Source organism: Monodelphis domestica, chromosome 3 (genome assembly GCF_027887165.1).
Source record: "Monodelphis domestica isolate mMonDom1 chromosome 3, mMonDom1.pri, whole genome shotgun sequence".
Lineage (NCBI taxonomy): Eukaryota > Metazoa > Chordata > Mammalia > Didelphimorphia > Didelphidae > Monodelphis > Monodelphis domestica.
In genome coordinates this window covers 366,995,976-367,022,684 of record NC_077229.1, presented here as the reverse complement: position 1 = coordinate 367,022,684, position 26,709 = coordinate 366,995,976, and the positions used below count along the sequence as shown (strand labels likewise).

The 26,709-nt window shown below is 35.0% G+C and overlaps 1 pseudogene; it reads left to right on the top strand.

Annotated features, from left to right (window-relative positions):
• Nucleotides 1-13,032: 13,032 nt before the first annotated feature.
• On the top strand, nt 13,033-19,537 carry LOC100617642 (eukaryotic initiation factor 4A-I-like; annotated as a pseudogene).
• The last annotated feature ends 7,172 nt before the right edge of the window (nt 19,538-26,709 follow it).

The window sequence follows — 26,709 nt, the reverse complement described above, 5'->3', positions numbered from 1 at the left end:
CTCACAACTAAAGAAGAGGTTTTTGAATGCCACCAGGTTCCATTTATGTGGCAAAGAAGCTGGTATTGGTGCCATGCCACCAGATTTACAACTCAGGGTGTCCATTGTTCATGTAAAAGATGACTGAAATCTTCCAAGTTATGTGGCAAGAGGAGGTTATCTCCCAGGCGATCAAAGATGTCTCCTTTGTCCACTTCTACAAAGGAAAAGGAATTAGGTGGTCATGTAACAATCAAGGGAGGGGAGAGGTCTCTCTCTTAGTCAATACCAGCAAGTCTTTGTTTTCTCCAATTCATTCACTTTCTAGCTAATAACTTCATACTCTAAGTCATTTTACTTCTTCCTGGGCTTAGAAAGTTTTAATGATTCTAGATTGTCTCTAAGGTAAAAGAAAAAAAAAACCTGATACTTAAAAATTGGGGTATTTTATTTCCATACTGCCTTCCCAGACTGACTTTAATTTATTTCCCTTCTAAGTTCTAGTTTACTTATTCTCTGTACATGACATTCTAACTACCCACTCCACTCTTTTTTATGGGTTATCCCTTATGCTTGAAATGCTCTCCCTATCTATGGCTTCTTCTTCATAGAATTAATAGCTCCCTTCACAACTCAACTGAAATGCATTTCCTGTAAGAAACTCTCCTCTTCTTCCTAACAAAACTCACTTGATGTATTTTTGTAGCCATTTTATGTTCTTCCTCTAACGTATACTATGTGACCCTCGGCAAATTACTTAACATGATATTGCGTTAGGGTAATTTCAAAGATTATAGAATGCAGACAATATGCCAACCTATGGTGGTAGACTCAGTTTCCTCATCTGAGGGTTCCATATAGAAATGAAATAAGAGGTCCATTACCAATCATACCTAGTCTTTTCCTTATTCCTTATATTCATTTTATCTGTCTATATATTTCATTTCTGAAGAGAATGTGACTCCATTAAGGTACATACTCTATTGTTTTGTATCTTTATTGTTAATGATAATGCTTGGTATATAGTTTGTGGAATTTAATTGATTCATTGAAATGAAATGTTGCTGATGTAGTGTTGATTGCATAGTCCTGCCCTAGGGATCAGCCCTTTGCTCAAACTGTGAGCAGTTAGACAAAAAATCCTACATGTCTAAATTGTTTTTTTTTATTGCACTTTGAAAGGATAAATGTTAAGAAATGCATAAAGGGAATCTACTCACAGCCACAGTTTTCTTCATTTTTTTTTCTCTAGCAGTGTTCTAGCAGATGGCCAGCAATAATGTTTCATAGAGCCTCTAAACACCCTATATATGCTAAAGTGGATCTATTTTACACTGTTGTTGGAGATTCCCAATGTCCTCCTTCTCTTCTTTTTCTTTTTTATTTCTGCCAAACAAAGGTCTTATTCAAATTCACTAGGAGGCCACCTCCACAACAATCTGGGCTGTGAAGCTGTTCCTTAGCCATAGCAGATGTGGACACCGAAAAACTCCTGTTGAGGCAACAGGCCCAAGACCCTGTCCCTGCTGCCAAGGGATCAGCCCTTTCTTTGTTCAGATTATGGGCAGATGACATAGAATCCCACATGTCTAAGTCTTATTGCACTTTGAAAGTTTTTGAAGGAACAGAGTGGAAAATAGAAGGTAATAATGGAAATATTAAAATTTTAATTAAATTTAATTTTAAATTAAATTAAATTAAATTAATATTTAATTAAATATTAAAATAGAGAAAAGACAGATGGTAATAAGGGTCCATTGAATGTGTGTATGTGTGTGTGTGTGTGACAACGTATAAAGTACTGGGCCTAGAATCAAGAAGATTCTGCTTCCTGAATTCATTTTGGCCTCAGATACTTACTCTCTTTGAGATTCTAGGCAAGTTACTTAACTCTGTTGTCTCCATTTCTTCATCTGAAAATGAATAGGAGAAGGAAATGGTAAAATTCTCCAGTATCTTTGCCAAGAAAACTGCAAATAGGATCACAAAGAATCAGACAAAATGAAAACAACTGACCACCACAAACATTGTCCTAATATTTGACAGCTACTGATAAAAGTATAGATATAGATATAGATGAAGCACTGTGTATATGTATCCTGATACATATAAACACATAATGGGGGGGTGTTGCAATACAACTTTGATATTGAAAGATCTTGAAATGTGTAAAGGAGAGGCAACTAGGAAGACTCTTTTACCACCTTTCTGCATTACAATTACTACCATGTCTACTTTCTGCATTCTTCATGTTCCTCCATAATCAGTAAAGGATGATTAAGGAACAAAAATCTCCTTGACCATGAGAAACAAAACACGAACTATTCAAAACTCTATTCAGTAAATGATTTGATAATGAAGTTTATTGTGGTTTGTACTAAACTGGAAGAAACCATAACTATATCTTGGATAATCATAGAAAATAAACTCTTTGAGTTACCATTATTACTGATGATTACCAGGACTGTTTGAGAAACAAACAGAAAGGAAAATTGTTTCATCAACATGTATACAAATACACTTTATCCTTAAGAATGACAATTCTATTGAAAGGATTCAGCTCATTGAGAAAACATAGGTTCTTGATTCATTTTTTCAGTCTTTAAAATTATTACCTAGTGCACAACAATGGGATTATTTTCAAAATTTTTCACATTGACTATGTGCTTAAATTGAAGCAGATGGTAAATTATATTTTAGGGCACAGTAATTTTCTCATTTAAAATACAAGCTGAAATGAAAACAATATTTTCTAATAAACACACATTTTCATATTGCTTCCTGATCCTGAATACTAAGAAGATTTTTTCCATAAAGAAAAAATAATGTACTTATTAATTGACCCAATTCAAGCAGTGAGCATGATCTATTTGTGGAATTAAGGAGAAAGAAACTCTCTGTTCTTAGATATTGAAATGTCTCACTTCATGCAAAATTCTAGGAAGAAACATCAAAGTTATTAAGAATAACACATCTATGTGCAAATCTTCACAGTTTAGAAATCTCTCATAAATTAATCTTGTAAGTATTATGAAGAGGTAAAGCTGAAGGCTTTCCGAGCTATGCAGCACTTTGGCCTAAGTTTCAGGCCTAAAGGGTAAGCACCTCATATAACTTTGAGACAATGCTTCACAGGAGTAGCAAAATCAATGGGATTCATATCTCTGGTCATTTTGTGCTCCTTCACAGAACCAGGAAGAGAAAGGCTTATTGTAAAAGGGGCAGTTGGAGTTTGGCTAGAAATAAAATGTCAAAGGGGAAATTCCAAAAATATGAACATTACAAATTCTGAGGTAGCTGAACTTTGTATAAACCAGAGAAGGTTTAAATTCCAAGAAAAAGTAGGAAACTCCTTGACAATGAAAGTCAGAGTATAGTAGCAAAGCAAATAAATATTATTAAAGTGACAGAAAAGATAAATGAGGAAGAGCTTAAAATTCTAAAGCCTGAAAAACCTACTTGTAGAATCAGATGGTTAGATGAGGAGTTCCCAAATCCTGGAGATAGAGAGAGAGAGTTGGAGACAGTCACAGAAAGACAGAGACAGAGAAATAGATATCTCTACCTCAATTTCTCTATAATTGAATTATTCATCTGGAAACTAGCTCAGCAACTGTGTTCATTCAAAATATTCACACAATGCTTTAGCCCATGTGTTATATAAAATAGAAAGATATATCAATGGATTCTTATGGTTAGGTTCATATCATAGGAAAAAAAAACATTTATTATGTTGTTTGGGAAAAATTATTATATTTTTAAAATCAAGTCTTAAGTGATTGAAGGTTATCCAGAATGCCATGAAAGCCATTTAATCTCTCAAGAATTCAGGAGATGGCTACAAGTTATTTTAGGTTCCCCTGTGGCTTGGATATATCCAAAACATTCTGGTTTCAGGGTTCCCATATTCATGACTTGTGAAGGACTCCACCCAAGTTTTTATTTTGGGTTCCCTTGAGTTTGAGGCAACAGTTACTCATATGTATATTACTCAATCTAGCCCTGGTCTTGCCCTCTAAACAAAATTGCTTAATTGAAATACATATGATTTCTGTGTGGATTGTTGTTTAGGAATGTTTCAGCTATGACTGACTTTGTGACCCTATTTGAGATTTTCATGGCAGAGATACTAGAATGGTTTATCATATGTGGATAATCTTTTCAAAATCCGAAATAATGTAAATCTTCTTGAACCTAGAGACAGAAAGTCAATCCTTTCCAACTTGCTCTCTTCTGCCAAATGATTAGGATACATTTATTTCTTTTAATTAATTTCAGTTTGGGGGATCTTATCTTATGAACAACAATAAAAAGGCAACTACATTGAAACTGAGAGAAATTTTTTTGATTAATAAATCTTCAAGTAAATAATATCCTTCTAGGATTCTATTAGCTCTAAGCTTTCAAGACTTGTACAGATCAGATAGGTTGTTTACAAGAGAGAAGCACCACCAATTTCTCATTTTACTTGTTCTCCATTCCTGACTATTCACCCTTTATTGTCTTAGACACAGTACAAAGCTTAATCATCTCTCTGTGTTCCTAATATAATCAACTTCATTCTTCCTCAGCCTCATTCTGTCTTAGATCTCCTCATTTTGATTAATTTCACTGGACCATTTAGAATCCACGTTCTATTCTCAACAAACTTTCATGTATCTTCCAATTTTTTGACAATGGGCACTCTCTAATTTTTGTCTTTGTATCTCCAGAAGTCTGCACTATACCAAATATATGGAGGACGTCTAATAAATATTTGTAGATTGGCCAATTGATTTGCCTTCTTTGCTTTATATAAAACATGACTTTCATTTGAAAATAATGTGCCTTTTATATCCCTATCCTTAAGTGACTGTCTCTTTCCTTTCCCTTTGGCTCAGGAGGAGGGAAGGAAATATCCCTTGCTCCCTCCCAATTCCTGCTTCTGAATCCTTCCTCTACCACCCTTCTGAAAACTGTGAAACTCAGTAGGTATCCCTTCTCAATTCATTGGTTAATATATGTTACTCTCCAAAGGATTCTCTTAGCTTTATCATTTTAAAACTGTCTACTCTTCAGAGCACCTTTAAAATCATCTCATTGCCTTTTGTGAAAATCCTTACCATCTGTCTCAGTATCAATTCTAAAACAGAAAAGCAACAAGATTTAGGCAATTGTAGTTAAGTGACTTGCCCTGGGTAACATAGCTGGGAAGTTTCTGAGGCCAATTTTGAATCTACCTTCCCCGCCCCTTCCCCCCCAGCTCCCAGCCTAGAACTCTATTCACTGTGCTACCTTAATTGACATTCTCTTAACATTTTAAGAATTTAATAATGAGATGTTGCTTTTCCTCTACATTCTATCACCATAATCTCTGGGGATTTTAATTATCAACCTGATGACAAATTGACCCTCAATCTTGTCAGTGAAATTACCTCCTTCTCTATCCCATTTAGTCAAATACAGAATTACTACACCTTACTATCTTTTGGGAATTATTCCACATCAAATACCTAAAAAATTAAAATCTTGTTTTTCTTATTTACCCAATTAATTCCCTCCCTTCTTTCCCCTCATTAGAGATTTATGCACTCATATGTATAAATCTATGTCTTACTTATTTCTAATTATCAATTCCTTCTCTGGAGGTTGTCATATACAAATTGTTCTTCAACTGATATTTCTGTTGTATCTAACCTTTTTTCTTTCCATCTCTATCTCTCTGTCTCTGTTTCTGTCTCTTCCTTTCTCATGACATTTTTCTCCTGACCTATCCTTATTTAGGAGCAGTTCTCTTAACCTGTAAGAATCTTTCTCCTTAAGCAATCTTGATCCTACAGTTGGTGACATTAACATATCATCTTTTAATTTTTTTAAAGTGCTTTATTAATTTTATTTTTTCAAAATTACATGTTAACACAATTATTTAATATTTCTTTTCTGATATTTTGCAATTCATGTTATCCCTCTTCCTCACCTACTCCTCACCCCCAAGAAAGCAAATAATATGATATAGCTTCTATATATATTATCAAATAATATATATTTCCATGTTCAGTATGTTATAAAAGAAGACATATATTGCTTACACTAGACGAAAATGGATGGAGGAAATAAAGTAAAAAAGGTATGTTTCAAATTGCAATTGGACTCCATCAGTTTCTTCTTTGGCTATATATATCCTTTTATTATCAAGAGTCTCTTGGATCCTTTCCTTTCTGATAACAGTTAAATCATTCACATTTGATCATCATACATTATTATTACAATATACAACATCCTCCTGGATTTGCTCAACTCACTTTACATCACTTCATGTAAGTCTTTATAGGGTTTGTGTGTGTGTGTGTGTGTGTGTGATCATCTTATTTGTCATTTCTGATTACACAAAAATATTCCATTACAAATATTTCTCACAACTTGTTCAGCCATTCCCCTATTGATAGACATCTTTTTGGTTTCTAGTTCTTTACAACCATAAAGAGAATTACGATAAATATTTTTGTATGTACAGGTTTTTATCACCTACTTTTAATTTGTTTGAGAAATCGACCTAGTAGTTGTATTTCTGGGTCCAAGGGTATATATAATTTGATGTTGGGCATGGTTCCAGATTGTCTTCAAGAAAGATTCAATCCATTCACAAATCCACCAGCAGTGTATTAGTGTCTACATCCCATCCAACATTTATCATTTTACATTTTAGAAATGTTAGCCAATCTGGTGGATGTAAGGTGGTATCTCAGAGTTGTTTTAATTCGCAGAGAGTGATTTGGAGCATTTTTTCATATAACTAAAGATTGTTTTTATTTCTTTATGTTCACTTTTTACCTCCATTGACCATTTGTCAATTGAAAAATGTTTGGTATTCTTATAGATTTGACTCAGTTATCTATATAATTGAGAAATGAAGTCTTTGTTCAAGAGAAACTTGCTATAAAGGATTTGTCCCAGTCTGTTAGTTCCCTTCCCATCTTAGTTATATTGGTTTTTCTTTTGCAAAACCTTTTTAATTTTATGTTATCAATGTTACCTATATTACATCTCATGATGTTCTCTATATCTTATTTTGATCTAAATTCTTTTAAGTCATAGTTTTAAAGTGACTTATACAAGGTGACACAAGATTAAAAGATAGCCACAATCTAAACCAAGATACTCTGATTATAAATCTGACTCTTTCTACTGCACCACAATTTACCTCAACAGTTAAATGGCATGGCAAATCAATTGTCCTCTGTTTGCCTCATTTTCTTCCTCTTTAAAGAGGGATAATAATGACATCCAGCTGCCAGGGTTATTGTGAGAATAAAATGAGATGATATCTTTCAAGCATTTGGCGTAAAACTTGACATAAAATAGGTGCTTAATAAATGCTTATTTTCTTCCTTCCATTATTCATTCCTTCTTTATTCTTAAAAGAATATTCCCTTCATCTTAATTTCATAGTTATCTGCCAGCTCTGCCCTCTCCTTAATTGGATGAAATTAATTCTCATTCAATGCCCCTGCTTCCTCACTTAGTGATCTCCAGTTAACTCTTGGTAAATAAACTTCTATGCCAATCCTGCCACAGAAACTCTTCTCTCAACAAAATTAGAGAAGAATGAGGCAGAATATAGGCTGCTTGTATGGTACTACTTTCATTATGCCTTAGTTCTATAAAACTATACTCATTATATGTTTGTCATCTATAGTCATAAATAATCCTGTCCCAGAAGACACTGCTGGTAGTCTCATTATTCCTGGGTAAGAAGCTGTCCGAAAAGCATATTGTTTTCCGTGCTGTGTACATGGCACATTATATAATCTTTCCTCTGAACTCCCTATAGGTACTCACCATCTGTGCCACTTATTTATTGCTTATTTATGGCTTTGTATTGCTAGCTGATTTTTCATGTTTATTCAACTTATCTCTTCAGATATATAGTAGAAATGTATATGCTTTGAAAGCTTTAGGGTTATTTTAGTCTGGGTATTGCTCATGGGAATCTGCAAATCTATTATGAGTGTTTGTGTTTGTTGAAATGGATGGCATCCATTTAGCACTGTTTAGAGTCGAAGTTAATATAAGGCAATTTTATTTCAATTATAAATCTCATTTATAATGCAAGCTTTTTGTGATTACATTTCAGAACTGGCACCTCAGTTTATTTGTAACTTCTGTTATCTCAGGAATTCTTGTTAATTTTATTAGCACACTAACACGCAACTCTAAGAGCAATTCATTATTTTCTGATAAAGCTTTACCAGGGTAAGCCTATTTTGTGCTTTCATGATTGCCTAGATGGCACATTTAGATTACTACTGTAATTCAACTTAGTAAGTGCATATTGCAAAGATGTCAGTCTATTTATTTATAGAAATGTACTTTCAAAATACATGCCAGATCTCGTATTTCCATTTCAAAAATAATTCTTTAAAAACTATAATAATTGGGCCTTATTTTCAACCATTGTGAAAAGGACTCCATCCTATCCCCAACTGTGTTGGATAATTATAAAAGGTTTTGGAAGTAGAAGAAACTTAATAGTTATCTGATTTAACTCCTCTATCTTATAGAAGAACAGACTAATGCTAAAAAAAAAAAAAGGGTTAAATTTATTTGTTTAAGTCATCTAAGTAGCAGAGACAGGCACTAAACACTATTTCCCATTTTAGTATCTTTGCACAAACCTACAATGTTCTTGCTCTACTCCTTTGCCTCCTAAAATGATTAGGTTACTTCAAAACACAACTCAGTTACCACCTAAGATCTTTCTTTCCTGTTCTCTCTAAGTTTTCAAACTCTCTCCATCCCCTACCAAAATGATTTAAATTATGTTTGTGTGTATCTGTGTATATGCACGTATGTATATATGTATAAATAAATTTATGTATCTATGTATGTATGCATGTTTCAATGTACTCATTCTTTTTCCCTAGTAAAATATAAATGAGAGGTATGATGGAAGAGTGGATAAAAAATTTGCCTTAAAACAAAGAAGACGTCTTCAAATGCTGGCTTGAATATATATCAGCTTTGGGATCCTGGACAAATCATTTAATGTTTTGGTAATATAAAGAGCTATCTACTTCATTCTAAAGTGAAGAGAAGGTTCTGTCCTACACTGGCAAAAAAGACTCCTTCTAGGAGAGATTTTTATATGACTAATATCATGTCTAATCCTTGTTCCTATTCTAAATTTTAAATTCTTTGAAAAGAGGGTTTTTTGTACTTTTTTCTTAGTATCCTCATTATTGACTGTAGTACTTAACACAGAGAAGTTCATTAATAAACACTTTCTTCATTTCATTGAATTATATCTCTTAAGTATTGTATACACATCCCACAGATTTGTAACTATGAGCAAGATGTGTGGAGCCATATTAAAAGGCAGTAGGTAGGTGGAGATGCATTTGGATTGTCATTGTTAGTTAATTTATTTTTATACTTCAGACATATGATCTGAGTTTTCATCAATGAAAGTACTCCTTCTACTAATGAAAATCCAAACTCCAATATGACAAATGTCAGTGGTACCCAATGAATAGAAATGGGGTCATTAATTTATACTTGTGACCCACATATTGACTTAGGTTTAAATGTGATGTTATCTATAGTTTATGGTATTCCTAATTTATTTTAATTTTACATCTTAATTAAATTTTATTCTGGCTTAATATACCCTGGGGTATGTTCTAGATTGCATATAGACAGCTGACCTAGTGTCTGACACCTGTGGTAAATGATCTTTGGAAGTTGCTGTATCCATATCCAAAAATCTGTCTCATTCTACATCTAATGTCTTTTTCTGTCAGAAGCTGGGTAATAGTTTTCAATAGATTATCTTGATTCATGGTTGCCCATTGCATTCTTCCTCTGTATGTGATCCTGGCCAAGTCACTTAATAAATTGCTTTATTCTTTCAAAAAATCATCTTTCCTCCTAAATTCAACATTGTGTCTTTGGTTCCAAGGTATAGAAGGGGTAAGGGCTAGGCAGTGAGGGTTAAGTGACTTATCCAGGGTTACACAAGTAGTACACAGTATATGCTCTAATTCTGTGTTCTTTGGTGACAAAATATACAAATGACACCCCAGATTTAAAAGAACTCCATTAAAAAAAAAGCTTTAGTCACCAGCTGTCACCAACTGTCATCAACTGTCAGTTGTAACTACTAAGGCTAGCAGCCATTATCAATGACTCTGCCTAGGGGTTTCCACACAGGATCAAAAAATATCTTAATTCCTAGTGGGGGGAGTAGAAGCTAGTCACCAACTGCCACTCTGGTCACCTGGAAAACTGTGGAAGAAAGTCGATTGTAAAAGGGAGGCTGTATCAGGGTTGTCAGCTTATAGGATCTAGCCATCTTAGATCCTTGTTAGAAGCAAAGCTTGTGGAAACAACAACCATTTTCTAACTGTTAAACTCCTGGCAGTTAGAGCCTAGGAAAGGTCTAATGGGAAACATATTACAATTCATACTGTGGTCTGCTGTGGTAGGAATAATTGCAATTTATTGGGGCTACTGAATCATTTTTAATACAGTGGCAGGGATGATAGATAATGTTCTGGGGACATTAACTAATATGACTATGGGATAGACACAGTTACAAATGAATTATCTAGATGTGAATTAGCTCTGGCAAATCATAACCTAAATTTATGCAGTGTTTTTGGCAGTGACTAACATCTTAAAGAATATCAAAGCTGGATTCAACCTGATCTTCCAAAAGAAAACTGTACATGCTCTAGTCATTGATAATAGATTAGAGGTATTGTTTGGTCAGATCCCTATTATAACTGAGATATGCCAGGATTATATGCAGAGAAAACAAGGAATGGGGAAGGAAGCTGAGATGGAGACTGGGGACATAATGAGACAGACTAAGGAAGCTGTAGTTACTAATACTAATACCAATACTGGGACACCATTGGGGCAGTAGGGGGAAATGACCTTTCCAATAACATACAGGCACAAAACTACAAGGCATCAATTAATGTATCTGCTAACAATCTTTCAAATACATCAAAGACTCACAAGATTATGCCTTTGTATGATGTAGCTAAGGTCACTGATAACTTTGGCATTTTACATGCAAAGGTTCATACATAAGTTATTCACCACCCATGACTTAGATTCTTTATGTAAACGAATGCCTAAATTTTTATCAGAGCCTCATCTCTCATATAAAGAACTAAAAAGAGCATTTTGCCTCTATGAACCAGATTTTGAGGATGTAGAAATTCTTATATCTGAATTTTTATACCCCAGGAATATAAAAACTTCATTGAGAAAACTAGAAAAAGTTCCTCACTCAGGAGCTGGCCAGAAGTTTTGAGGATCTGGATTTTTCTAATCCAAGGACAATGACTTATCTTTTAAAAAATGCCATGAGTATCTATTACAGGGAATGAAGCAATTGTCAGAAAGACGTAATGCATGGGGAAAATTTGATAGATCATCCGAAGGAAAAAATGAACACCCAAGAGCATTTATTGATCACCTTATCAAAAACAAACAAAAAAAAAAAACTGAGGGACTATTGGGTTTTAACCCTGATTCAAAAGAATCAGAGGCACCCATGAGGAGATAATTTCTCAAGGTCTGTGATAAGCACTTGAGGGATTTCTTCAGGAACTGTTACCCTAAGTTTGACACCATCTCACTTAATGAAATTAGGGATATTGATACCTATCTCCATAATAACAAAGTAAAACAGGACAGGAGAAAAGGTGATCTAAAGAAAAAACTCCAAGAAATCTCTGAAATATTAAGGGAGAAAGAATTACAGGAGGTTAAGAACCTGGCTACAATTAAGACATTTAAGAGACAAACAACACAGTATAGACAGACACCCCAAAGCCAACAGAGGGTGCAAGGAGACACCAGAACTTGCTTTTTATATTCTCGTCAAGGACACTTAGTAAGAAACTGCCTGATGAAACATTGCCATGAACAGGGCCAAAATAAGAGAGATGGGAAAGGTCAAAATGCATATTATCAAGGAAAAGAGTATACTAATAGAAACTATGAGAGGCAGGACTCTAATAACAAGCAGTGTTGTTCTCAGTTCAGACTGAGAGAACAGGAGACCCCAGACCTGAAATCCATGGAAACAGCAATAACTTCTGGAGCAAAACCCCATTATTCAGAAGTAGAAGAAAGGAATAATCATTATTCCGCATAATGCCAGGCTCTAGCATTATCTAGCAAAAACGAGATGAATTTGGGAGCTACCCCAGGGAGGAAACATGAGGGCATAAGCATAAAGGGCAAAAAGGGAGATGGTAGAAAGGAAAAAGAAAATTTTAAAATTTGAGTGATGGAGAAACAGGTAGTTGGGCAAGATGCCAAGGGAAGCAACTTAAGTACAAAACAAAAGTCTAGAATTGAGGTGGAGAATAAAATTGCACAGATAACAGCAGACATGAAACATGACATTTATGGTTCACAATACATGGGAGCACAAAACCGCATGGAGAAATGCAAGGAACAGAAAAAAACCTTGGAAAATTTCTTAGCTTGAAGAATGGGTCTAGGAAATGGAAAATCAAACAAGGCTAGAAAATCTTTAAAACAGCAATTTTAAGTATCCACACCATTCTGACAATATAGCCAAATGAGACATTGTTGCAAGAGCCTTTGGGGCTGATACATTTTTACATCTAAGAGGGGAAAGAAAGACAAATGAGGGGAAAACTAACAAATTCAAAAGCAAAAGACTTTTACCCACAAAGTCCTATAACAAAGACACCAGTTCTGGGGATGGGTAGCACAGATCAAAACCAAAATTCCAATGACTATCTATTGCCTGAACCAGAGACTGCAAAACAATCTAAGGTGGGAACAGAAGAGTCTTTGATAGTAAAACATCTCCCAAGCAGTTCTCAAACTGAAATTAACACAAACACAAACCTTTCCTCTGAGCAAGCTGATAGCTCACAGACAGCAGTGGTCCAAAGTGATACAGAGCTAGTTAATAATAGTGCATTGAATGAGGGTGGAATAACTAAAGAGGGGATGGCAGATTACACTATAACATCTGCAAAACCTGAAACATCTACTAGTTATACACATACATTATAAACCATGGGGCAAGAAAAAGGTTCTGATGATAATAGGAAACCTGTGCATGCAAACACCATAATAGCTAATTTACAAAAGACTCCAGAACAATATCTTGGGACAAAAGTGGGAGAACAAGCTTACAAACCTCTCAGTGATACAGGGGCAAGTAGATCTGTATTTAAGTCATTCTCAGAAGATAACACCATAGAGGGAATGGTTTCTATGTCAACAGATTCACAAGAGGGAGCAGAAAAACTAGAACCTGTTCACTCCAGTAACATAATAGTAGATCCTCAGGAAGCAGTAAACCCACAGAAATCGAATTTGTCACCACAGAACATAGAATTAGACCATATTACTGGGCAACAGCTAGAAAAAGAATTGGGAAATATAGAAATCACTGAAATAGGGTCAGACCAAGACACAAAACCTGATTTAACAACACATGACACAGAATGATAATATGTCACTGAACAAAAGTTAGTGAAAGACATGGAGAGTACAGAAATCAGTGACCAAGAGTCAGACTCAGACCCAGATGATAGAGTACCAAATGGTACAATAATAGTTGACCAAATCAGTGATGAAGAACAAGAACCCTATGAGTACATCAAGCTCTATGGTAAAGTTCTCAAAGATTTAGATGAGTGGGACACAAATTGGCATAGTGAACACCTGAATTCAGAACAAACATTTTTTTTCTGATTCTGATGAAACAATTGAAAACATAGGAAACTCTTTATCAGTAGAGGAAATACCGTATATTGCAGGAGTCAGTAGTTATGAAGAATTTATAAGAAATATGACTTAGGGGCAGTGACACTGAATTGGAAGTAATATGAAAGAGAACAAACTGAAGATGAGATAGGCAATGAAATGATATTATCACATCTGCTGTATTCAACCATGAGTATCCCATAGCCAAACTGATACCATCTATTGAGAAGACTTGGTACCAGGACTGGTTTGAGTTCTGTAGGGAAGCAAACAACACAAAACCTTATAAGAACCCAGACTGGTACTAGGCATAAGATCTGACACACATGATCCTAATAATAATAATAATAATAATAATAATCAAATCAGGAAAACCCCTGAACCCATAATAAAAAGCCCTGGCTGAAAAGGAAAAAAAAAACTGAGACAAGTCCACAAACCCCAATAAATGTAGATGATAAACATCCAAGATGCTTTTAGAACATCTTACCCAAACAAAAATTATTTCATGAAACCAAAACAGAATAATGTCCAACACAGATAGTATAAATTTGGCTTAGTTAGATCAGGGAGGATTAGTGTAGGAGAAGAGATTCCTTGTGGAACCTAGGAGTTTATTTGGGTGGATTTAGAATTAGTAAACATATAAACAAATCTCCATCTCAAGCCTAAACTAAAATATCATTAACCTCTACAATCAACCACATAGGAATATAATAATTGCCTTACAATCACACATTAGGAAAGAAACCTACATTCATTACACACACAAAAAAAAATCTCACTTGCACACATGAAGATGGCACAAACATACTGTATAAAGTTTCACATGCATCAACATATTCACTCTTACATGCACGCACACATTAATCTTACACACACTCATGATCCTGTAGTTCTGGATACCTGAGATTGTCTTTCAAGGTGAGACAACTGACAAGTATGTGTCCTGTAAAGATGAAAATATCCGGGCCGGTGACTACTTCAATCAACACAAAATGATGGAAGACACACTGACAAATGGATAGAACTTTGAATCAAAGACATTATGGGGAATGAACTTCAGGAAAATGGGTCATGTAAGATTAATCACTGATCACATTATCTTCACATATAGGGAATTACATTCACATGCACATTGGAATCAACACAGGAAGAATGAAGGATAAATATTCAGGCAACATGAGAAGAGGATTTCCTGAAGAGGAATAAGTATGCATTCATCAAGACATATATAGAACATGAACAAATTTCATACTGACATTAGGAGCTGTGCCATATTTGGGGAGAGGGGAGGTTATATGGGAGCAATAACTAACAGATAGATTAGAATAGACATAGAAGGTAAGTAAGTAAGTGTAGGCCAGGGTGGCACCATGCGAACAACAGGGAATGAAGGATTTGTGACAACGGCTGGCACATAAGAAAAGTGCCAGGCTGAAGAGTGTGTGGAACTGATCACCTTGATGGGGGAGAGGTCCCAGGAGTTTGGAATCTGGAGGAGGAGAAGACTCTGGCTGGTAGAGGAACTGGTCTCCTCCTTGGGAGAAGCTGAAGAGAGAAGATTGAAAAAGACTTTCTCCTGAGGGTTACTCACTTTTTTCTGTGTGTGACTAGAAATCTTTCCCCCCAACATTTCCCAATTGAAAAGACTATTGAAGAGGAAATCTGTGAAAGACATTTTAAAATCTGTTTGACTTTACTTCAGCTCCTGTTGCCCTGAGTCTGAACTGTGGCCAAGGGGCCAAACCCAGGGTGAGTCAACCTGACTTTCTCTCAGGGGGCTCAGGTTGCCAAGGCCTGAGTTCCCCCCAAACTTGAGGAGGGAGGGGAAAGGGTTTAGATAGAGACAGGGACTTCCTTTTCCCCTCTTTCATCTCCCATTCTTTTCCTGTTAGTTATTTCTTTCTATCATCCTGATTAAACAGACATTAAAATAATTGTCTTTTCCCCAAGCTGTGAATCAAGTGTGAGTGAACAGATCAAGAGGAGACCCTTTGGTCTTGGGTAGTGAAAGGAAGACAAGAGGGACAGAAGAATCTAGGAGAGCAGCTTTAGCTAAGGAGGGAAGGCAGAAGGGAGAAAATCTTTAAACCCCCTCTCCTCTCTCTGAGCTAACCTTAAACATGAGCTGTCTCCCCTGAACCCTGCTTTGAAAAGGGAGGTCTCCACTCATTCTCTCTATATATACTGAAAGACTGAACCCCTTGGTTACAACTAAACAACCCTTCAAATACAGTAGGAAGTATCTGAAGTCAGATTTGAACCCAGAAACTTATCTCTAGGTCTGACTCTCAATCCATTGAGCCACCTAGTTGCCTCCATATTATTTTAATCTTTTGGATCAAGAAATCAAAACTATATATAACTATATGAAAATATTTCTAAATCATTATTGATTAGAAAAATGCAAATCATAACAAATAGATACCATCTCACACCTAACATTGGCTAAAATGATGAAAGGGCAAAAGGACAAATGTTGGAGGGGATGTAGAAAAACAGGGACACTAATACACTGTTGATTAAAGTGGAAATTTATCTAACCATTTTGGAGAAGAATCTGGAATTTTGTCCAAAGAGTTATAAAACTAAGCATAGGTTTTTGTATACCACCATTACCATGATGAGATTTGTTTCCTAAGGTGATCAAAAAGAAAAAAAAGGAAAAGAACCTCTATGTTCTGGAATATTTGTAGCAGCTCTCTTTTTGGTATCAAAGAACATAAAATTGAAGGGATGCCCATCAATTAGTAAATATCTAAATAAGTTGTAGCATATGATTATGATAGAATACTACTGCACCATAAGAAAAAACAAAGATGAATTATGAAGAGTAAACTAAGCAGAACCAAGAAAACATTATACACAGCAACAAAAATAGTTTGAAGAATGTCATGCATTTCTGCCTCCAGAGAAAGAACAGATAAAAAGAAATGATATAGTTTTACCCATACATGTCTTTTTGGCAAATGATGCCTTCTCTATTAGTGGTAAGGGATGGCAGGAAACATTTAATTGGAAATGTTAATGTAACACAAATTAATTGACTAATTTTTAAAATAATAAAATTTAGCTCTCTCATGTTAACTTCCTCTTCTTCCCAACTCTGCCCTTTATATCAGCTCAAAATTACTCCCATTCTTATCTTTTGCCTCATTAGGAAGATATGAATTCACTCATTATAAACATTATTTCCTGAACTTGAACCTTTGATTTCATCTCCTCTTGCCTTCTTCGGAATTTTCCCCATTTTTCATCATATCTCTCCAAAATTATGTTCTTTCCTTTTTAAATTTTACTTTAAAATGAAGTTTCCTTTATCCTAAGAGTGACAGGGAACATTTACTTGCTCCCGTGATCTCTTGAAACTATTATAGTCTCTCTCCTCTTTTTAATAGTCAAAATACTGGCCAGAGAAGAAGGCAAAAATAAGAACATTCTGTACTCATTGCATTCATTTTCTCACATAGAAGTAGGCAGCTTAAAGGCCACATTGGCCTTGGTTTAGGCATCCACTAGAGGTTTAGCTAATCATATCCAAAAACTGGTGAAGCACCAGGAAATTATATTATGAGTACCTCATGCTATGTCTGTCCTGGAGGAACAAATGTTAGGCCTGAGGTTCAGAAGCTGCAGATATCACATCATTATGAACAACCCAAGCTATGTCTTAGACATGATACCTATCTCCCATACATATTAAGATATTTATTCCAGATGAAGCAGGTAAAATATTGATTCATGTTTTTTTAATTTATTTATTTAGTCAATTTGGAACATTATTCCTTGGTTACAAGAGTTATATTATTTCCCTCCTGCTCCTACCCCACTTCCCATAGCCGACATGCAATTCCACTGGGTATTACAAGTGTCCTTGATCAAAACCTGTTTCCATGTTGTTGATGTTTGCATTCAGATGTTCATCTAGATTCTACATCCCCAATCATATCTCCTCGACCCAAGTATCCAAGCAGTTGTTTTTTCTTCTGTGTTTCTACTCCCCCAGTTTTTCCTCTGAATATGGGTAATATTTTTTATCATAGATCCCTCCAAGTTGTTCAGGATCACTGCATTGCCACTAATGGAAAAGTCCATTACATTCAATTGGTTTTAAGTCATGGTTTTAAGGACCAAATCTATGACATTCTCCAGAAACCTAGTAGTAATACTCATATGGGACTTTGGTCAGCCACCATGTCCTGAGAGGTATTGGGAGTGACCAAGGAGTTTATGAAGGACCCTATCAGGATTTTAGTCAAGAAGGGGAAGTTGACATTGGAAAGTATTCCAACAGTTTTATATAAATGTAGAATGAGAAGCATGGAAGCGAGACACCTTGTGTGATCTGTATGAAATGCTGACTATTACCTAAGCTGTTATCATCATCAATACTGGCCAAAGGCTGGGTTGGCTCACTGAGAAAATGCATGCCTGTGATTTTACTGTCATTGTAATGCATGGAGACATGGACCCAAGAGAACACTACTGTTAAAAGGAAAAGTGAGTGAACCCCTGGGATGATGGATTAAAGATAGGTCAGACTGTGTTGCTGATCTAAATCCCAAGGTATTCACTCCCTGTCTGGACAGAGGTCCAGTGGCTGCCCTCTGTCCCTATCAAATAAGATGACACAAATAGAGGACATTACCAGAATAAGGCACATCAAAGGAATGGAGAATTATGGGTCATTAGGACATTTTTGTGAAAACTAATCTTCCTGGGAGACCCATCTCATAAAAACAAAACAAAACAAAACAAAACTCCTTGCTGGAGGGAGATCAGTGATGTCCAAATCAGGGCTTTGTGTTACTTGACTCTAATAGAGATCTCCCTCAGGCACCAGACCTCCACCCTCCAAACTTCTTTCTTCTCTTAAAAGATTTGACTGCTATTGAATAAACAAACAGCTTTTATTTGGGATAGGATATTTATGATGGGGTTATGTAAGAGGTCAAACAGGAATCTCTACACTAAATGCCCCACTGAAAGTGAGTCCACCAGCTTTGACCAACAGCTGGAACCAGTCTGAAAACCTTATCTATTTTCTTATTCTCTTATGCTGGCTATCCTGAACTAATGTTAAAATAATAACATAAGTCTTTAAGATATAGCTGGAAAATGTTTCTGTCTTCAGAACTGACTCAGTCCACCCTCCAGGGAGAACCCTTTCAGGCAAAGCTGAAATCTCTGATCAGTCCACCCAGATCTTGATATGGCAGAGATCAGGATCGGTTCACAGACAATATGGGTGTTGAGTTCAATTGGGAAATCCTTAGGGAAAATGGTGGCAATAAAATCCTGAAAAAAAAAATCCTGAGACCAGGAAAGGAGCTGCTTCCAGCCCAAGAATCAGAACTCCACCTCCTGTCCATTGGTAATTCTCCTAGAAGTCTTTTTTTCTCTAACATTCCAACTGCCCTGCCTGTCAGTCTTGCTTCTTTTCCATTTCTCCTCTGTGTTAAATCCTTCTCTATCACTACATAATAATGATGGAGTTTCACTCAGTCTACAATTGAGTGCTTATTACCTCTGCCCTATTGATTAGAGTCATCAATGTTCAGCAAGTATCTTTGGTTTCTAATTATGACCTTGCCTCTAATTGGGAGAATTATATTTATAGAATTGGATCCATGGAGGTTGTTTTGATAATAAGGTTGTGGCAACCAATATGAGGACAGAGGAAGCAGAGAGGGATCCTTGGATCCTTTTACTGTGGCTGACCTCATCTGAAGTGCTTCCCAACTTGATTTCACCCTGCTCCCTAGGATGTGGGTATTTGGAACTGGAAGAGAGGGGCAACATTTAGAGAGGGAAAGCTTTTGCCATTTTTTCCTTTTATAACTTTGAATAAAAGACAGTTTTTGAGATAAAAAAGGAAATCATTTGTTGTTGAAAGCAGTTTAAGTTGAGTGATGGATGATGTCAGATGCCAGATTACAAAAGGTTGAGAAAAAAGAAAATAGAGAAAGCAAAAATAAATAACTCTTTTTATAGAGTCATCCATGAAAGGGAAGAGGGGTATGAGATCATAGCTTGAGAAGATGGCAGTTATATGAAGGGTTTTTTTTTTACTTAAAAAAAGTTTTTTTCTACCTTTCAGATTAGGGAAAATTAGGTATGTGTGTAGGCATGAGGGAAGGAAGAAGTATATAAGTTGACTGAATAATTATTTCTGGTGTTAACATACACATATACACACACAATATAGTTCCTCAGTTTTGAATAATCTCCAGGCGATGACAACTAATGACCATTTTGTCACATCTTAAAACTTTTACATTTCCAGATATTTCATATCAATTCCCCTGTAGAGGCTTTACAGGAGCAAGGCAAGACAAAGAAAAGGCATGCTTGTCTCAGCAAGTGCTACACCTGATTTACAATGATCTTCCTTACCACAACCCTATGGGGGAAGGTAGAGGAATTGTACCTATGCCAGGTTTACTTGTGGTGATACTCAGACACATATAAGGTGAGAGACAAACATTAACAACGATCTAGTAAGTGTCAGAGTTTAAGATCTGGTTCTCATCTTTTTGATTACTAATGTAGCCAAGACTAGAAGGAAAACAAAATGTTGGGGGACGGAAATAAAGGAATCTTCCATTATGCTGTACTGGCCAAGGTAAATTTAACTCATGTCCTAACTTTCCCTCAGGATCAGTACTAAACCTCACATAAATATAGCTGATATTTCATCTCTACTCTGTGGCTAATTAATTCTCATTATGCCCCCCCCACATCCTCCTTGTCAAAATATTTCTAAAGAGAAATAAGGGGATGGGGAATAAGAATTTATTTATATCAATTTGTATCATTTTAATCATACTGTCTATTCTATTTCTTTTACAACATCTAAACCTTAAAATTGTTTCTATCTGCAGAGAAAAAAAAATACTTAAACCTCAGACAACTATTTACCTGGCAAGAATCTGGTGACACATTAGCTATCATTAGGTTAGGGCTGTTACCCTTATTTGTGAAGAAATAATGCTTAATATCTTAGAATGTATTTTGTAAAAAATGTTGAGTTCTCAGCAATAGAAGCTGCTGAAGATAATGGTTTCAACAGAGTTAGTTCTTTGACAAATGAAGACCCCATGGATTTATTGTGACATTTATTCAAAGGCAGAATTCTCCAAAAAAAGGTCAAATATGTTGGTTCATGAATTATTCTAAATTTCTTCTAACATAGCCTACTTTTTAAATAATTAAAATAATATTATATTGCCAGAAGTATTACAGACATGATTCAATTGTTTTAAAATAATGATAATAATGGAAATTTTAATGATATGTTTGCCACTGAAAGACAGCATAATGTAATTGATATAAAAGTGACTTAAGAGTCAGAAAGACTTTAGTTTAAGTCCTATTTTGAAAAATACTAGCTGTATGACCCTAAGCAATTCTATCACCTCTTATCACCTTTTAGACATTAGGTTGGAGAGCAATGGCCTAGCTTTATTTGTATAAAGAACTTCCTTACTGGTGGTTCTCTAATCTAGTAAAATCATAGGTACCAGCCCCAAAAATCTTTGGAGATGTCTCCATTATCTGGAGCAAGATCATTGAACAACTCAAGCTTTGAACTTTGGAATCCATTAAAAATGGAATTTTGAGTGGGTATACAAAAGGGTTTTATTAATATTTAATGTCCCATTGTGATGTGAGTCCTCAAAAGTAATGGTATGCAAAATCTACACAGATCCAACTATGGGGAAAGGGCTATAAGTATGAGCCTGGTGACAGACTATTGATCACAAAGAACCAGTCTAGTAGAGTTCAGAGAAATGTGTCATCAAAGGGCTTGCCACTGGTTGATAAATATTTTTGACCCCCCAAAATTGATAATATATTTTAAATGATGGCTTTAAATTCATAAACATTATTGTTCTTTCTATTGAAAAAAAGAAGCAAGGAGAGAAGAAGATGAGAGGAAAAAAAGGAAAAGGAGAAAAAATAATAGGAGGAAGAAAATCCTTGTAACAATTATATATTGAGCCAATGGGCTTAAAAATGATTTTCTCTAATCATGTCCATTGCATCTTTCATTTTAAATTCAGAATCCATCACCTCCCTATCAGGAAAGTCATAACATGACATGCCTACTCATTGTTCCTCTGGAATTATGGTTGATCATTCAATTAAATTTATGTAGTTTTTCAAAGTTGTTTGCATTTATGCTGTGATTGTTATCCTATAACTTGTTGGGGTTTTTTTTTTTTGCTCATTTCCCTCTGAATCAGTTCATGTGAAAGTCATTTCAGACTTCTTTAAAACTATCCCTTTCTGGGGTAGTTAGATGGCACAGTGAATAGAGAGCACAACCTAGAAATGGGAGGTTCTGGGTTCAAATTTGACTTCAGACACTTCCTAGCTCTATAACCTTGGGTGAGTCACTTAACCACAATTGCCTAGACCTTATACCCCTCTTCTTCCTTGGAATGGAAACTGAGTATCAAATTTAAGATAAAAGATAAGGGTTTAGAAAAAACCCTTACATAAATTATTTCTTTTTAATAATATCCCATTTTTATTCATGGACTATAATTCATTCATCAATCCTACAATAAGACAATCATTTAGTTCTTATTTCTTAGCCACTACCAAAAAGGAAACTATTAGTATTTTATACAGGAGTCTTTTTTTATTTTTGGAATCTGTTTGAGTTATAAAATTTAAAAGCTTATGATTTAAGTAAGGTAAAAAATGACTCATATTAGTAATATCATGGATTCTTTAAAGAAATAAAGTAAAAGTAATAGAGGCAGCATGATCTTGTTGAAAAGTCACTGAACTTCAATTCAAAAGACATGCATTTGAGCCTTTGTCTGCTGGTGATGTGACTTTGAATAAATACTTTGAATCTCTAAACTTGATTTTCCTGGTGATTAAAATTGAAAAGTATATACATTACTGATTTCACAATGGCAAATCAAATACAAAGCAAACAAATCAAAGTGGCCATGGAGAAGCTTTTGAAGCAATATTATTATGTATTAAATAATGGGAAATTATCCCTCGGGTCCTATTCCATTATTCATGTTATTCAATTTTTACAATCTAAGCAAATACTTAGGAAACTCCTACTTCCCTTCTGCCCTTATGCTGATTAGTGATGATAGGAAGACAAAAATGAGACCATTGTTTCTTTCAATAAACTTACATAATCAAACAACACTTTTATTAGGTCTCTTCTATGTGCCAGAGACTATGCTACATTCTGGGAATATGAAGACAAAAATCAACAGTCCCTGATCTTCAGAAACTTTCAGAGACAAAGAGAGAAGAGACATGTACATATATAAGTACATACAAACAAAATACATACAATACAAAAGTACATTCAATACAAAAAATATATAAGTACATGCAAACTTAATGTAAGATTGCTGATGGAGAACACTTGCTTTTAATGCATCAGGAAAACCTTCACATAGAAGGTAGTATTTGGAGTGAATTTTGAAGCAAAAGAGAATGGAAGATGTGGCATCAAGGAGGCAGTGCATTGAAGGCTTGGTGAAATCTAATGCAACCATAAAAGTCAGACCAGAGAATGTCATGTGTGAATAACAAGAAGATCAAAATGGATAGAATTTTTAGTGCAAGAAAGAGTGTAAGGAAGATAAGGGTTAGATTATGAAGGAACTTAAAAGCTTAACTGAGGAGTTTATATTCAATCCTAATAGTGTTAGAAACAATTACAATTTATTGAGCAGTGGACTGACATCAACAGACAACCTCTTTAGGGAAATCACTTTAATAGCTGGGTGTACTATTACATGGAAGGAAGCAATTTCTTTTGCCCCAGTGTGAACATTCTCTTTTTCAAATCTCAGCTTTGGTTAGGTGAGAAGTAGTTGCCTATAAGATTGTGGGTACCCTTCCAATATTTCATTATTTCACTTAAAAATATTTTAGAATAATACCGCAATCATTTCCTCTGCATAAACAGTGAATATAAGACAGACTATAATGCTGAATTCCAAATACAAATTGTCCATCTTCTGCAACTGAAGTTATCAAGAATCCATTCATCATTGATAGAATTAACTGTGGAAAAGAAACTTTCCTTATGTCACTATTGTCCTATAGGTCCTTCAAAAGTAGCCAGAAAAATAGAGTGAAAAATAATCTGTACACTTAGGAATTGCAACATGTGATATAAATCTATTAATGACAATCATCTAGAAAGGGGTAATATCCTTGGGGATTCTGAAAAAGGAAAGTAATAACTTGTCATTGTGTATTCAGCATTGTCCAAGGGACAGATGTGTTATATCTGGCAACATTAAAATCTAATTACCAGAAAAGTATTCAGAATGGGAGCAGGGATAGTTAATCATGGTCCACTGTCACATAGGAAAAAAATATCATTTTTAAAAAGTGTTCTTAATCATTTTTTTTGTCAGGGACCCCTTCAGAAATATGGTTAAGCCTGTAAAACCCTACTCAGAGTAATGTTTTTAAATACAGTATAACAACAAATGTCCCAATAATATTAAAACAAAAATACCATGAATAAAGAAGCAAGTTCATGATCCCTAGGTTAAGAATGTCCTACAGATTTCTAATTCCTTATATACATATAAATTAGATGATTTATTTGTTTTCTTAGATACTCAGATAATAGTCATGAAAAGTTAGACACTCAGCTCATGAAATTCACTCATATTGGGAGTTCCTGGGGTCATCTTTGACTGTAAATCTAACCATCCATCCACTGGACCACTTGCTGCATGAGTAGTTATAAAACCAAAAACCAAAAAAAAAAACCCAAAACATTATTTCCCCATCATATTTTGATGTCTTATCTTACCTCAGATGACAGACACAAAGATTCATACCAGGAGCCTTGAAGGGTTTACAATAGATTTCCTCCACTTAGAATTAGTGAAATTCAACAGAGTTTGTGCTTTAATATTTTAGTTTTTGATAACCCAATGCCAAATCTATGATCTATCCTATAATGAAGTATTTCAGAAGGAAGCTAGGCCCTGGCAGTGTTATGTATTGCGAAGTTAATTACCACTGAGTGTCAAGACCCAGAGTGCTGCCATTTTCTTGTCATATTGTGTGTTAGTCACTCAAATTCTCTTATCCTCAGGGTATTTGTGGCCAAGTACATGAGAGTGTTCAGTCAGTCTAATAACAACTTCCATATCTTACCTCACTTAAAAGTGAGTACAGTTTGCTCTTTTGGTTTTAGGGACAGAAATTTATCTGAACAAATATCTACAAGTGATTGCAAGCACTAAGCAGTCAGTAAACAGTATGCCTGCTATATAAAAAAGAAATCAAATAAGCTTAAATGATTATGAAACATTTCCCCTATTGCATATATTTTATCATCTTCTCAGAGGTTAAAAATTGTCTCTGGAGGAATAAGTTTCTTCTTTAAGTTACTTTAGCCAGAATTAGACTTTTTAACTTGATAGAATATCTCACATCTACATTACATTTTAATCAAATTTACTATTTTTGTGAGCCTTGGGTTCCTGCCAACTCTGCTCTGATTAGGAAATATTTTCATCTTCCTTGTTGTAATAAATTGGTCATTTGGTTTTCTCAAAGATATTTGATCTGTTAATGTAGTATTAATTTCCTTTGGGGAATTGTTATAATTATATTATCAAATTATTGGAAGAGATATCAATACAGGATTCAAGATATTGTTATTGATTTCCTGTAATTTGGAATTAAAGCCAAGCATGAAGAGCATGGACAATCACCAAAACAAAATGGAAGAAAACTCTGAACACACAAATAAAGTGCAAGCATTAAATATCATAAAAATACTTATTTTCAAGAGACAACAAATTGAGGTGGAATGAACTTAGAGTATGTATTTAGAAATTGAGCTACCGATTCATTTTCCTCATCTGTATAATGTGGTTGATAATGTTCTAAGGTTGAAAATCATGTAATATCAGACTCAGAAGAATTTAAGTTGGCAACACCTGGAAAAGATTTGAAAAGAGGATATTAAGTATGAGCAGGCTGCAACATGTTACCCAATATCCAAATAAGGAATTGCACAGGAGGAATGCTATGCTTAATATTATTATAAAGATGTACAGTTAAAAAAGGAAGGAATCTGGTCATGAGTTTGTGTAGGAAGAGCAAGAAATAATTGGTGAGTGCTCCGTATCTACAATAGTTCAAGAGATTTAGGATAGTTTAAATATGAATTTTGATTTAGAGAGCAAAAATGGTTTGTTTGAGATTATGATGCTAAGCAATAGCAGAGCTTGAATTTTAGTTGATGTCTTCTCTCTACAGGGAAGCTGATGGGTAATGTGGACAGCATGCCAGTCCCAGAGTGAGAAAGACGTGAGTTTTACTTCAGACACTTGATATCTGTGTGATCCTGGGCAAGTAATTTAACCCTATTTGCCTCAGTTTTCTCATCTGTAGAATGGGTTTGAAAAAGAAATGGCAAACTATTTCAGTATCTCTGCTAAGAAAATGCCAAAAAAAGTCAGAAGTGAGTAATAGAAAAAATAACTTCTCATTATAGATCCAGCATTCTTTATTGTTTTTCAGTCGTGTCCAGTACTTTGTGATGCCATTTAGGGTTTTCTTGGAGAAAATACTGGAATTATGTGCCATTTCCTTTTCCAACTCATTTTACAGACAAGGAAACTAAGGCAAGTAGTCTTAGTTGGCTAGTCCAGAATCATATAACTAGTAAGTTTCTAAGGCTGGATTTGAACTCAGGTCTTCCTTATTCCAATACCATTTACCAAGGAGAGTAACTGAGGCATCCAAGAAACTACGTTGCAGGGATGTTAAGAAGTTGAAATGAAGTTAGGTTATGAGAAGTGCTTCATGGACCTTACAACACAATATATGTGTCACATCTTATTGGAGAGACAAGCAGTTATTAATAGCTGTGACAAGGAAATCACTTTAAAAGACTGATATATATTAATTTAAGGTCGCCAAGGAATTCAGCTATGTAATTCCTAAATG